Genomic DNA, 15492 nt, shown 5'->3' on the forward strand with positions numbered 1-15492 from the left:
GGAGCAGGCCCAGTTCCCCCATTCCCATGACTCCAGGGCCAGCTCTCTTGCCTGCCATAGGGATTGAGGAGTGAGGGAGGAGGAAGGGTGTTTCTCCCTAGTCTGAGAAAGAGACAGGGCTTGCTTTCAGGCACTTATCCATCAGCTGGTTCACCTGCAACTCCCATATCCAAGGCCAACTCTACAATGCTGACCAAGTGAGTTGACCTGCTCTCCTATTTTGATGACTTCGGGGCCAGCTCTCCTGCCTGATGTGATAGGTACAAGGAATATGTGTGGCGGGAAGGCATCTCTCCACACTGCAGACAAGTGGCAGGTTCAGCTCTCCCATGATGCCCAGGCGAGGACTGGGGCAATTTCTGCTCAGCCCTCAGACATCAACAGGTCCCCAGATGGCAGCCTATACCAGGGACATCTACTTGGCCTTAGGTGTTAACAGACTCCTGCTGCTGCAAAGTCACAGACCCAGATGTGGTCCCTGGTGGCAGTACAGGCCAAGGCCCCATCATGGTCCAAATGGCATCACCAACTAAATCACACATTGAACCCCATATGTTAATAGTGGGAGACTTCAACGCCCTACTCTCACCAATGGACAGGTCACTGAGACAGAAACTAAACAGAAATAATGAAGCTAACAGACATGAATCAAATGGACCTAACAGATATCTACAGAACATGCCACCCACACACTTCTTCTCAGTACCTCATGGAACCTTCTCCAAAACTGACCATATACTCAGTCACAAAGCAAGTCTCAACAGATACAAGAAAGATTGAAATGACCCTCTGTATCTCATCTGACCACTACAGATTAAAGCTGGACTTCAACAATAGAAACAAACAATAGAAAGCCATGGAAACTGAACAACTCTCTACTCAATATACAGCAAGCTAACTTTAAATTAAATGGAAGATCAAATTAATTCCATTAGAATCAGGGACAAGACAAGGCTGTCCCATCTCTATCTATTCAATGTAGCACTTGAAGTTTCAGCTAGAGCAAAAAGACAACTAAAGGAGATCAAGGGGACACAAATTGGAAAGGAAGAAGTCAAAGTATCCCTATCCACAGATGATATGATAGTATATATAAGTGACCCCAAAAATTCTACCAGAGAAGTTCTACAGCCAATAAACATCTCCAGCAAAGTGGCTGGATACAAAATTAATTTTAAAAAATCAGTGGCCTACCCTTATACAAACAAATGGGCTGAGAAATAAATTAGGGAAACAACATCTTTTAGAACTGCCACAAATATAAAATATCTTGGTGTAACTCTTACCAAGTAAGTGAAAGACCTGTATGACAAGAACTTCAAGTCTCTGAAGAAAGACATTAAAGAAGATATCAGAAGATAGAAAGATGTCCCATGCTCATGGATTGGTTGGATTAACATGGTATAAAAATGGCCATCTTACTTAGCAAAAGAAATCTTCAGATTCAATGCAATTCCCATCAAAATTCCAACAGAATTCTTTACAGAACTTGAAAGAACAATACTGAACTACATATAGAGAAACAAAAAACCCAGGACAATCCTGTACAGTAAACGAACTTCTGAGGTAACACAATCCCTGAATTCAAGCTGTACTACAGAGAAAAATATCATGGTACTGACATAAAAACAGATAGGTTTATCAACAGAATCAAATCCAAGACCCAGAAATAAACCACACACCTACACACTTGATTTTTGACAACAAAACCAAAACTATGAAAAAAGGAAAGCATCTTGAACAATGGTGTTGGTGTAACTGAATGTCTGCAATGCAAATAGATCCTTATCTATCACCCTGCACAAAACTCAAGTCCAAGTGCATCAAAGACCTCAATGTAAAACCAGATACACAGGACTGGAGAGATAGCTCAACGGTTAAGAGTGCTGACTGCTTTTTCAGCGTTCCTGAGTTCAAATCCCAGCAACCACATGGTGGCTCACAGTCATCTGTAATGGGATCCAATACCCTCTTATGGTGTCTGACAACAGCTACAGGGTACTCATATACAAAAATAAATAATTCTTTAAAAAAAAAAACTAGATACACTAAATCCAATAAAAGAGAAAGTGAGGAATAGCCTTGAAAACGTTGGTACAGGAGACAACTTCCTGAACAGAACAACAGCAGCTCAGGCACTAAGATCAACAATCAATAAATAGGACTTCATGAAACTGAAAAGCTTCTGTAAGGCAAAGTACACCATAAAGAGGACAAACAGCAGTCTGCAGAATGGGAAAAGATCTTTACCAACACCACATCTGACAAAAGTCTGATATCCAACATATATAAAGAACTCAAGGAAGTAGACATCAACAAACCAAATACCCCAATTAAAAATGGGGTACAGAGCTATACAGAGAATCATCAACAGAGGAATCTCAAATGAGCGGGAAGCACTTAAAGAAATGGTCAACATTCTTAGTCATCAGGAAAATGCAAATCCAAATGACTCAGAGTCCATCTTACTCCTATCAGAATGGCTAAGATCCAAACCTCAAGGGACAGCTCATGCATGCTGGTGAGGGTGTGGAGCAAGGAGAACACCTCTCCATTGGTGTGCGTGCAAACTTGTACAACCACTTTGGAAATCAATTTGACAGTTTCTGAGAAAATGGAGAATAGTTCTACCTTAAGAAGGTGACCCAGCAGCAGGAGAAGGCAGAGTGGCCACAGGACATGTAAGCTGACGTTAAGATTCCACGCTAAATCCTTACAACGGGATTCCCAAACCCTCGGATCCCTGCACGCAGCAGCTCGCTGCTCCCAAACCCCATGGGAGAGAGACCTCACCGCCTGGACAGGTGGGCACTCCTGAGACTGCAGAGCGGAGGAGACCACCAACACTGCCCACCCCTGCCCACATCCCTGGCCCAAGAGGAAACTGTATACGGCCTCTGGGTTCCCTTGGATAAGGGCACAGCAGCAGCAGGTCCCCTGCGTCTGAGACACCACCAGAACCTGAAGGGACCGACCAGATAAACAGTTCTCTGCACCCAAATCCTGTGGGAGGGAGAGCTAAACCTTCAGAGAGACAGACAGGCCTGGGAAACCAGAAGAGACTGCACTCTGCCCACATTACTGATTCCAGAGGAAAACACCAAATGCATCTGGAACCCTGGTGCATGGAAGCTCCTGGAAAGGGCGGCACAGATCTTCCTGGTTGCTGCCCCCATGGAGAGCTCATAAGCAACACCCCATGAGCAAACTTGAGCCTCAGGACCACAGGTAAGACAAACCTTCCTACGCCAAGCGACCTGCCTAATGAACTCAGGACACAGGCCCACAGGAACAGCTGAAGACCTGTAGAGAGGAAAAACTACATGCCCAAAAGCAGAACACTCTGTTCCCATAACTGGCTGAAAGAAAACAGGAAAACAGGTCTACAGCACCCCTGACACACAGGCTTATAGGACAGTCTAGCCACTGTCAGAAATAGCAGAACAAAGTAACACTAGAGATAATCTGATGGCAAGAGGCAAGCTCAGGAATCCAAGCAACACAAACCAAGACTAAATGGCATCATTGGAGCCCAATTCTCCCACCAAAGCAAACACGGAATATCCAAACACACCAGAAAAGCAAGATCTACTTTCAAAATCATATTTGATCATGATGCTGGAGGACTTCAAGAAAGACGTGAAGAACTCCCTTAGAGAAATACAGGAAAACATAAATAAACAAGTAGAAGCCTACAGAGAGGAATCACAAAAATCCCTGAAAGAATTCCAGGAAAACACAAACAGTTGAAGGAATTAAAAATGGAAATAGAAGCAATCAAGAAAGAACACATGGAAACAACCCTGGATATAGAAAACCAAAGGAAGAGACAAGGAGCCGTAGATACAAGCATCACCAACAGAATACAAGAGATGGAAGAGAGAATCTCAGGAGCAGAAGATTCCATAGAAATCATTGACTCAACAGTCAAAGATAATGTAAAGTGGAAAAAGCTACTGGTCCAAAACATACAGGAAATCCAGGACTCAATGAGAAGATCAAACCTAAGGATAATAGGTATAGAAGAGAGTGAAGACTCCCACCTCAAAGGACCAGTAAATATGTTCAACAAAATCATAGAAGAAAACTTCCCTAACCTAAAGAAAGAGACACCCATAAGCATACAAGAAGCCTACAGAACTCCAAATAGATTGGACCAGAAAAGAAGCACCTCCCGTCACATAATAGTCAAAACACCAAATGCACAAAATAAAGAAAGAATATTAAAAGCAGTAAGGGAAAAAGGTCAAGTAACATATAAAGGCAGACCTATCAGAATCACACCAGACTTTTCGCCAGAGACTATGAAAGCCAGAAGATCCTGGACAGATGTCATACAGACCCTAAGAGAACACAAATGCCAGCCCAGGTTACTGTATCCTGCAAAACTCTCAATTAACATAGATGGAGAAACCAAGATATTCCATGACAAAACCAAATTTACACAATATCTTTCTACAAATCCAGCACTACAAAGGATAATAAAGGGTAAAGCCCAACATAAGGAGGCAAGCTATACCCTAGAAGAAGCAAGAAACTAATCATCTTGGCAACAAAACAAAGAGAAGAAAAGCACACAAACATATAACCTCATATCCAAATATGAATATAACAGGAAGCAATAATCACTATTCCTTAATATCTCTCAACATCAATGGCCTCAACTCCCCAATAAAAAGACATAGATTAACAAACTGGATATGCAATGAGGACCCTGCATTCTGCTGCCTACAGGAAACACACCTCAGAGACAAAGACAGACACTACCTCAGAGTGAAAGGCTGGAAAACAACTTTCCAAGCAAATGGTCGGAAGAAGCAAGCTGGAGTAGCCATTCTAATATCAAATAAAATCAATTTTCAACTAAAAGTCATCAAAAAAGATAAGGAAGGACCCTTCATATTCATCAAAGGAAAAATTCACCAAGATGAACTCTCAATCCTAAATATCTATGCCAAAATACAAGGGCACCTACATACGTAAAGAAACCTTACTAAAGCTCAAGACACACATTGCACCTCACAAAATAATAGTAGGATATTTCAACACCCCACTCTCATCAATGGACAGATCATGGAAACAGAAATTAAACAGAGATGTAGACAGACTAAGAGAAGTCATGAACCAAATGGACTTAACACATATTTATAGAACATTCTATCCTAAAGCAAAAGGATATACATTCTTCTCAGCTCCTCATGGTACTTTCTCCAAAATTAACCATATAATTGGTCAAAAAACGGGCCTCAACAGGTACAGAAAGATAGAAATAATCCCATGCGTGCTATCAGACCACCATGGCCTAAAGCTGGTCTTCAATAACAATAAGGGAAGAACGCCCACATATACGTGGAAGTTGAACAATGCTCTACTCAACGATAACCTGGTCAAGGAAGAAATAAAGAAAGAAATTAAAGACTTTTTTTAGAATTTAATGAAAATGAAGGTACAACATACCCAAACTTATGGGACACAATGAAAGCTGTGCTAAGAGGAAAACTCATAGCTTTGAGTGCCTGCAGAAAGAAACATGAAAGAGCATATATCACCAGCTTGACAGCACACCTAAAAGCTCTAGAACAAAAAGAAGCAAATACACCCAGGAGGAGTAGAAGGCAGGAAATAATCAAACTCAGAACTGAAATCAACCAAGTAGAAACAAAAAGGACCATAGAAAGAATCAACAGAACCAAAAGTTCGTTCTTTTAGAAAATCAACAAGATAGATAAACCCTTAGCCAGACTAACAAGAGGACACAGAGAGTGTGTCCAAATTAACAAAATCAGAAATGAAAAGGGAGACATAACTACAGATTCAGAGGAAATTCAAAAAATCATCAGATCTTAATATAAAAGCCTATATTCAACAAAACTTGAAAATCTGCAGGAAATGGACAATTTCCTAGACAGATACCAGGTACCAAAGTTAAATCAGGAACAGAAAAACCAGTTAAACAACCCCATAACTCCTAAGGAAATAGAAGCAGCCATTAAAGGTCTCCCAACCAAAAAGAGCCCAGGTCCAGACGGGTTTAGTGCAGAATTCTATCAGACCTTCATAGAAGACCTCATACCAATACTATCCAAACTATTCCACAAAATTGAAACAGACGGAGCACTACCGAATTCCTTCTATGAAGCCACAATTACTCTTATACCTAAACCACACAAAGACCCAACAAAGAAAGAGAACTTCAGACCAATTTCCCTTATGAATATCGACGCAAAAATACTCAATAAAATTCTGGCAAACCGAATCCAAGAGCACATCAAAACAATAATCCACCATGATCAAGTAGGCTTCATCCCAGGCATGCAGGGATGGTTTAATATACGGAAAACCATCAACGTGGTCCATTATATAAACAAACTGAAAGAACAAAACCACATGATCATTTCAATAGTTGCTGAGAAAGCATTTGACAAAATTCAACACCCCTTCATGATAAAAGTCCTGGAAAGAATAGGAATTCAAGGCCCATACCTAAACATAGTAAAAGCCATATACAGCAAACCAGTAGCTAACATTAAACTAAATTGAGAGAAACTTGAAGCAATCCCACTAAAATCAGGGACTAGACAAGGCTGCCCACTCTCTCCCTACTTATTCAATATAGTCCTTGAAGTTCTAGCCAGAGCAATCAGACAACAAAAGGAGGTCAAGGGGATACAGATAGGAAAAGAAGAAGTCAAAATATCACTATTTGCAGATGATATGATAGTATATTTAAGTGATCCCAAAAGTTCCACCAGAGAACTACTAAAGCTGATAATCAACTTCAGCAAAGTGGCTGTGTATAAAATTAACTCAAATAAATCAGTAGCCTTCCTCTACACAAAAGAGAAACAAGCCGAGAAAGAAATTAGGGAAACGACACCCTTCATAATAGACCCAAATAATATAAAGTACCTCGGTGTGACTTTAACAAAGCATGTAAAAGATCTGTACAATAAGAACTTCAAGACTCTGAAGAAAGATGTTGAAGAAGACCTCAGAAGATGGAAATTTCTCCCATGCTCATGGATTGGCAGGATTAATATAGTAAAAATGGCCATTTTACCAAAAGCGATCTACAGATTCAATGCAATCCCCATCAAAATACCAATCCATTTCTTCAAAGAGTTAGACAGAACAATTTGCAATCCTCAACAATAAAAGGACTTCAGGGGGAATCACTATACCTGAACTCAAGCAGTATTACAGATCAATAGTGATAAAAACTGCATGGTATTGGTACAGAGACAGACAGATAGACCAATGGAACAGAATTGAAGACCCAGAAATGAATCCACACACCTATGGGCACTTGATTTTTGACAAAGGAGCCAAAACCATCAAATGGAAAAAAGATAGCATTTTCAGCAAATGGTGCTGGTTCAACTGGAGGTCAACATGTAGAAGAATGCAGATCGATCCATGCTTATCACTCTGTACAAAGCTTAAGTCCAAGTGGATCAAGGACCTCCACATCAAACCAGATACACTCAAACTTAATAGAAGAAAAACTAGGGCAGCATCTCGAACACATGGGCACTGGAAAAAATTTCCTGAACAAAACACCAATGGCTTATGCTCTAAGATCAAGAATCGACAAATGGGATCTCATAAAACTGCAAAGCTTCTGTAAGGCAAAGGACACTGTGGTTAGGACAAAATGGCAACCAACAGATTGGGAAAAGATCTTTACCAATCCTACAACAGATAGAGGCCTTATATCCAAAATATACAAAGAACTCAAGAAGTTAGACTGCAGGGAGACAAATAACCCTATTAAAAAATGGGGTTCACAGCTAAACAAAGAATTCACAGCTGAGGAATGCCGAATGGCTGAGAAACACCTAAAGAAATGTTCAACATCTTTAGTCATAAGGGAAATGCAAATCAAAACAACCCTGAGATTTCACCTCACACCAGTGAGAATGGGTAAGATCAAAAACTCAGGTGACAGCAAATGCTGGCAAGGATGTGGAGAAAGAGGAACACTCCTCCATTGTTGGTGGGATTGCACACTGGTACAACCATTCTGGAAATCAGTGTGGAGGTTCCTCAGAAAATTGGACATTGAACTGCCTGAGGATCCAGCTATACCTCTCTTGGGCATATACCCTAAAGATGCCCCAACATATAAAAAAGTCACGTGCTCCACTATATTCATAGCAGCCTTATTTATAATAGCCAGAAGCTGGAAAGAACCCAGATGCCCTTCAACAGAGGAATGGATACAGAAAATGTGGTATATCTACACAATGGAATATTACTCAGCTATCAAAAACAACGACTTTATGAAATTCGTAGGCAAATGGTTGGAACTGGAACATATCATCCTGAGTGAGGTAACCCAATCACAGAAAAACACACATGGTATGCACTCATTGATAAGTGGCTATTAGCCCAAATGCTTGAATTACCCTAGATGCACAGAACACATGAAACTCAAGACAGATGATCAAAATGTGAATGCTTCACTCCTTCTTTAAAAGGGGAACGAGAATACCCTTGGCAGGGAATAGAGAGGCAAAGATTAAAACAGAGACAGAAGGAACACCCATTCAGAGCCTGCCCCACATGTGGCCCATACATATACAGCCACCGAATTAGACAAGATGGATGAAGCAAAGAAGTGCAGGCAGACAGGAGCCGGATGTAGATCTCTCCTGAGAGACACAGCCAGAATACAGCAAATACAGAGGCGAATGCCAGCAGCAAACCACTGAACTGAGAACAGGACCCCCGTTGAAGGAATCAGAGAAAGAACTGGAAAGCTTGAAGGGGCTCGTGATCCCATATGAACAACAATGCCAAGCAACCAGAGCTTTGAGGGACTAAGCCACTACCCAAAGACTATACATGGACTGACCCTGGACTCTGACCTCATAGGTAGCAATGAATATCCTAGTGAGATCACCAGTGTAAGGGGAAGCCCTGGGTCCTGCTAAGACTGAACCCCCAGTGAACGTGATTGTTGGGGGGAGGACGGCAATGGGGGGAGGATGGGGAGGGGGAGGGGTTAGGGGGATGTTGGCCCGTAAACAGGGAAAGGGAATAACACTCGAAATGTAAATAAGAAATACTCAAGTTAATAATAATAATAATTTTAAAAAAAGAAGGTGACTCAACTACGGGATTGGGGATTTAGCTCAGTGGTAGAGCGCTTGCCTAGCAAGCACAAGGCTCTGGTTTCAGTCCTCAGCTCTGGAAAAAAAAAGACTCAGCTGTACCAATCCCCCAAAGATGCTCCACCATACCGTAACAAGAACACTTGCTCAAATACGTTCATAGCAGTTTTATTTATTTATAACAAGAGACAACCTAGATATCCCTCAACTGAAGATTGGATAAAGGAAATGTGTTACATTTACACAATGAAATATTACTCAGCTACTAAAAACAATGACATCATGAAATTTGCAGGCAAATGAAGGGAACTAGAAAAGATCACCCTGAGTGAGCTAACCCAGACCCAAAAAGACAAACATGGTATGTACTCACTTATAAGTGGATAGTAGACATGAAGTTCAGGATAACCATACTATAATCCACAGACCCAAAGAAGCTAAGTAACAAGGAGGGAGCAAGGGAATCTCAATGGAGAGGGGGAAATAAAATAGACATCAGAGTGGATGGAGGGAGGAAACTGGCTAGAAGCAGGGGTGGGATGGGGAACAGAAGGGATCGAGTGTGTGGAGTATGGAGGGAGATAGAACTGGAATCAGTGGTGGGGGCATTTCTGGGAAGAGCTAGAAGCCTTGGGCAGGGGCAATTCATACGAATCTATGAGAGTGAGCCTGGTGAAGACTTCTAGCAATAGAGGATATGGAATCAGAAGCGGCCTCCTCCTCTCTAGGGAAGATTTCCAATGGAGGGATGGGGACACCAACCCAGCAACAAAACCCTTGACCTATAATTTGTCTTGCCTATAAGATATACATGGCTAAGGATGGAGCAGAGATTGAGAGAATGGCCAACCAATGACTGGCCCAACTTGAGACCCACGCCATGAGAGAGATAGCCCACTCCTAACACTATTAATGATATTTTGCTATACTTGCAAACAGGAGACTAGCATAATTGTCATCTGAGCTTCACCCATCAGTCAACAGAAAGCCACAGCCAAACATTAGGTAGAGCTCAGGGAATCTTCTGGAAGATGTGGGGGGCAGGAAGGATTGAAGGAGCCAGAGAGATCAACAACACTATAAGAAAACCTATAGAATCAATTAGCCTGGGCCCATAGAGGCTCACTCAGATTAACCCACCAACCAGAGAACATGGCACGGGAAGGACCTAGGCCCCGTACACATATGTAACAGATGTGCAGCATGGTCTCCGTGTGTGTTTGTGTGTGTGTGTGTGTGTGTGTGTGTGTGTGTGTGTAACATATATATATATATACACACACATATAAATGATCTATCTATCTATCTATCTATCTATCTATCTATCTATCTATCTATCTATCTATCTACATATCATTAGCTAGCTATCTCTTGATGGATACTGTTTTCTTAGATAGATACCTTTAGCCTGAGCTGTTGTACCCACCGAGTCTCCAGGTCTCAATATGTTCTACCTCACCAAACTTCCTGACATGGTTTTACATCACACACACATGTGTATATTGGGGGGCCTTTCTGTGTCCTTCATTTGCCTTTCCTAATGACCAAGGGTGGAACCATTCTCTGTGTTTACCTGCAACTCTTGTATCTTTTTTGGTGAGATTTCTGATCAGATATTTTGTCCATTAAAAAAAGAAGGCACGGGGTTGGGGATTTAGCTCAGTGGTAGAGCGCTTGCCTAGCAAGCACAAGGTCCTGGGTTAGGTTCCCAGCTCCAAAAAAAAAAAAAAAAAAAAGGCACTGGGGCTGGAGAGATGGCTCAGTGGTTAAGAGCACTGACTGCTCTTCCAGAGGTCCTGAGTAACCACATGGTGACTTACAACCATCTGTAATGAGATCTGATGCCCTCTTCTGGTGTGTCTGAAGACAGCTGCAGTGTACTGATGTACCTAATATAAATAAATCTTTAAAAAAAAAAAAGAAGGCTCTATTGGTCATCTAGTTTCCTTTTCTCTCCCTAAAGACTACCTTTTTCTTCCTTCCCTTCCCTTTCATCAGTACAATTATCCTCACCTGAATTTCTTCTTTCATGAAGTATTAAGACCGCTTCCCCCCCTTTGTGAACCTCCTTCATGCCCCTCTTCCTTCTCTTCATAAACTTCAGGTGGACCAGTTTCATCTCCATCACCTTTCTCTTTATCCTCCCCAAGTCTGGTGCTTCATCATCCTCCTGACAGAGTCCATCTAAGCATGCCATTTGCTGCAGTAATCCCCAAACACTTTCTCTGTAATCTTCCAGGTTTGTGACCTCACTTAAGCAAGTTGAAACTTCAATTTTTAAACATTTTGCAAAGCTCCTACTGTACTTGTGTCTTTTTTTTAAATTGGATTTTTTATTTACATTTCAAATGTTATCTGCTTTCCTGACTTCCCATCCATAAATGTCCTATCCCATCCCCCCTCCACCTTCTTCTATGAGGGTGTTCCCCTCCCCAGTTACCCACCACTTCCCGCCTCCCAGCCCTGACATTCCTCTACACTAGGGGGTCCAGCCTTGGTAGGACCAAGGGCTTCTCCTCCCACTAGTGCCCAACAAGGCTATCCTCTGCTACATATGCAGCTGGGTCCATGGGTCTGTCCACGTGTACACTTTGGGTAGTGGTTTAGTTCCTAGGAGCTCTGGTTGGTTGATATTGTTGTTCTTATGGGGTTGCAAGCCCCTTCATCTCCTTCAATCCTTTCTCTAACTCCTCCAATTGGGACCCCGTTCTTAGTTCAGTGGTTTGCTGCTAGCACTTGCCTCCGTATTTGTCATGCTCTGGCAGAGTCTCTCAGGAGGCAGCTATATCAGGCTCCTCTCAGCATGTACTTCTTGACATCAGAAATATTGTCTGGGTTTGGTGGCTGTATATATATGGGCTGGATCCCCACATGGGGCAGGCTTTGAATGGCCTTTCGTTCAGTCTCTGCTCCAAACTTTGTCTCCACATACCCTCCTATGAATATTTTTGTTCCCCCTTCTAAGAACTGAAGCATCTGCACTTTGGTCATCCTTCTTCTTGGGCTTCATGTGGTCTGTGGGTTGTATTTTGGGTAATTTGAGCTTTGGGGCTAATATGCACTTATTAGTGAGTGTATACCAAGTGTGGTTTTTTGTGATTGGGTTACCTCACTCAGGATATTTTCTAGTTCAATCCATTTGCCTATGAATTTCATGAAGTCATTGTTTTTCATAGTTGAGTAGTACTCCAAATGTGTGCCACATTTTCTGTATCCATTCCTCTGTTGAAGGGAATCTGGGTTCTTTCCAACTTCTGGCTATTGTAAATAAGGCTGCTATGAACATAGTGGAGCATGTGCCTTTGTTATATGTTGGAGCATCTTTTGGGTATATACCCAGAAGTGGTATAGCTGGGTCCTCAGGAAGTACTATGTCCAATTTTCTGAGGAACCTCCAGACTGATTTCCAGAGTGGTTGTACCAGCTTGCAATCCCGCAAACAATGGAGGGGTGTTCCTTTTTCTTCATATCCTCACCAGCATCTGTTGTCACCTGAGTTTTTGATCTTAGCCATTCTGACTGGTGTAAGGTGGAATCTCAGAGTTGTTTTTGATTTGCATTTCCCTGATAACTAAGGTTGTTGAACATTTCTTTAGGTGCTTCTCAGCCATTCCATATTCTTCAACTGGGAATTCTTTGTTTAGCTCTGAACCCCATTTTTTTCTTTTTTCTTTTTTCTTTTCGGAGCTGAAGACCGAACCCAGGGCCTTGTGCTTGCTAGGCAAGTGCTCTACCACTGAGCTAAATCCCCAACCCCACTGTACCCCATTTTTAATAGGGTTATTTGACTCTCTGGAGTTGAACTTCTTGAGTTCTTTGTATATATTGGATATTAGCCCTCTATCGAATGTAGGATAGGTGAAGAGCTTTTCCCAGTCTGTTGGTTGCCCTTTTGTCCTAATGACAGTATCCTTTGCCTTACAGAAGCTTTGCAGTTTTATGAGGTCCCATTTGCCAATTCTTGATCTTAGAGCATAAGCCATTGGTGTTCTGTTCAGGAAAAATTTCCCAGTGTCCATGTGGTTGAGGCTCTTCTCCACTTTTTCTTCTATTAGTTTGAGTGTATCTGGTTTTATGTGGAGGTTCTTGATCCACTTGGACTTGAGCTTTTTATAGGGTGATAAGAATGGATCGATTTGCATTCTTTTACATGCTGACCTCCACTTGAACCAGCACCATTTTTTGAAAATCCTTTTTTCTACTGGATGGTTTTAGCTCCTTTGTCAAAAATCAAGTGACCATAGGTGTGTGGGTTCATTTCTGGGTCTTCAATTCTATTCCATTGATTTACCTGCCTGTCTCTGTACCAATACCATACAGTTTTTCTCACTATTGCTCTGCAATACAGCTTGAGGTCAGGGGCGATGATTCCCCAGAAGTTCTTTTATTGTTGAGTATAGTTTTCACTATCCTGGGTTTTTTTTTCCTAATGAATTTGCAAATTGTTCTTTCTAACTCTATAAAGAATTGAGATGGAATTTTGATGAGGATTGCATTGAATTTGTAGATTGCTTTTGGCAAAATGGCTATTTTGACTGTATTAATCCTGCTAATCCATGAACATGGGAGATCTTTTCATTTTCTGAGATCTTCAATTTCTTTCTTCAGAGACTTGAAGTTTTTGTCATACAGATCTTTCACTTTCTTGGTTAGAGTTACACTGAGGTATTTTATGTTATTTGGGACTATTGTGAAGGGTGTCATTTCCCAAATTTCTTTCTCAGCCTGTTTATCCTTTGAGTAGAGGAAGGCTACTGATTTGTTTGAGTTAATTCTACACCCAGCCACTTTGCTGAAATTGTTTATGAGGCTTAGTAGTTCTCTGGTGGAACTTTTGAAGTCACTTAAGTATACTATCATATCATCTGCAAATAGTAATATTTTGACTTCTTTCTTTCCAATTTGTATCCCTTTGACCTTCTTTTGTTGTCTGATTGCTCTGGCTAGGACTTCGAGAACTTTATTGAATAAGTAGGGAGAGAGTGGGCGGCCTTGTCTAGTTCTTGATTTTAGTGGGGTTGCTTCAAGTTTCTGTCCATTTTATTTGATGTTGGCTACTGGTTTGCTGTATATTACTATGTTTAGGTATGGACCTTGAATTCCTGATCTTTTCAGAACTTTTAACATGAAGGGGTGTTGAATTTTGTCAAATGCTTTCTCAGCATCTAATGAGATGATCATGTGGTTTTCTTCTTTGAGTTTGTTTATATAGTGGATTACATTGATGGATTTCCATATGTTGAACCATTCCTGCATGCCTGGGATGAAGCCTACTTGATCATGGTGGATGATTGTTTTGGTGTGCTCTTGGATTCAGTTTGCAAGAATTTTATTGAGTATTTTTGTGTCAATATTCATAAGGGAACTTGTTCTAAAGCTCTCTTTCTTTGTTGGGTCTTTGGGTGGTTTAGGTATAAGTGTAATTGTAGTTTCCTAGAAGGAATTGGGTAGTGTTCCTTTTGTTTCTATTTTGTGGAATATTTGAAGAGTATTGGTATTAAGTCCTCTTTGAAGGCCTGATAGGATTCTGCACTAAACCCATCTGGTCCTGGGAGGGTCTTCCATTTAAAAAATCCCCACTCAGATTGAGGTAGGTAAGATTTGGATATTTCTCTTCCAGGACTTCCAAGCCTCCAGAGATTATAGTCTCACTATGTTCCAACTTTCCAAGTTGACTTAAGCTGGGAAGCAAAGCTAATGAACTAAATTCTACACTAATCAACTGTGAAACTCAAGTTCTTTTAAAGTGTCATTCAGACCTTCAATTTCGTCATTCACACACAAACCATTACCATGAACTAATTGTCACCTTCTCCAGGGTTCTGTTCTTCAACTCTATGTTCTCATTCTATATTTCAGCTACAATGCTCCTCCTTCCCCATCTCCTGCTCTTCCTACTACCTCCAACTTAAAAGAAAGTGTAGATTTGCAAATGAATAAAAAGCCATGCAAATACGAATGCCAACTTCCACCCGAGGAATGAAGGAGAAAGAAAGAACAGCAAATGGAGTCCATTGAGCTGAGATTCTGCTAGGAATTGAACTTGGGTCCTCTAGAAGTTCAGCCAATGCTCTTAATGCCTGATCCATCTCTCCAGTCCAATAGATACGTTTTGATTCTCAATGACACAGGGGGATTCATGAGTGTTTTCATTTGTGCCAGCATTTGCCCCATTGATGTTTCTCATTACTGTACAGCTTTTGACTTAGCATAGTTATAAATACCCCAGCATACAATTTCATCTTAAAAATTAGCTTGTATTTTAATATTTTATTTAAAGAAAAATTGGGTTAAAATGAATATAGGTACAAAAATATTATAAAGCCTACAAGCATGGTGGCACATACCTTCACACAGCAATTAGGAGGCAAAGACA

At 41.1% G+C, this 15492-nt stretch overlaps 1 pseudogene; it reads right to left on the reverse strand.

The window, feature by feature from the left end:
• Positions 1 to 11143: 11143 nt before the first annotated feature.
• Positions 11144 to 15451, reverse strand: Anp32e-ps1 (acidic nuclear phosphoprotein 32 family member E, pseudogene 1; annotated as a pseudogene).
• Positions 15452 to 15492: the final 41 nt, after the last annotated feature.

Source organism: Rattus norvegicus, chromosome 3 (genome assembly GCF_036323735.1).
Source record: "Rattus norvegicus strain BN/NHsdMcwi chromosome 3, GRCr8, whole genome shotgun sequence".
In the NCBI taxonomy this organism is placed as follows: domain Eukaryota; kingdom Metazoa; phylum Chordata; class Mammalia; order Rodentia; family Muridae; genus Rattus; species Rattus norvegicus.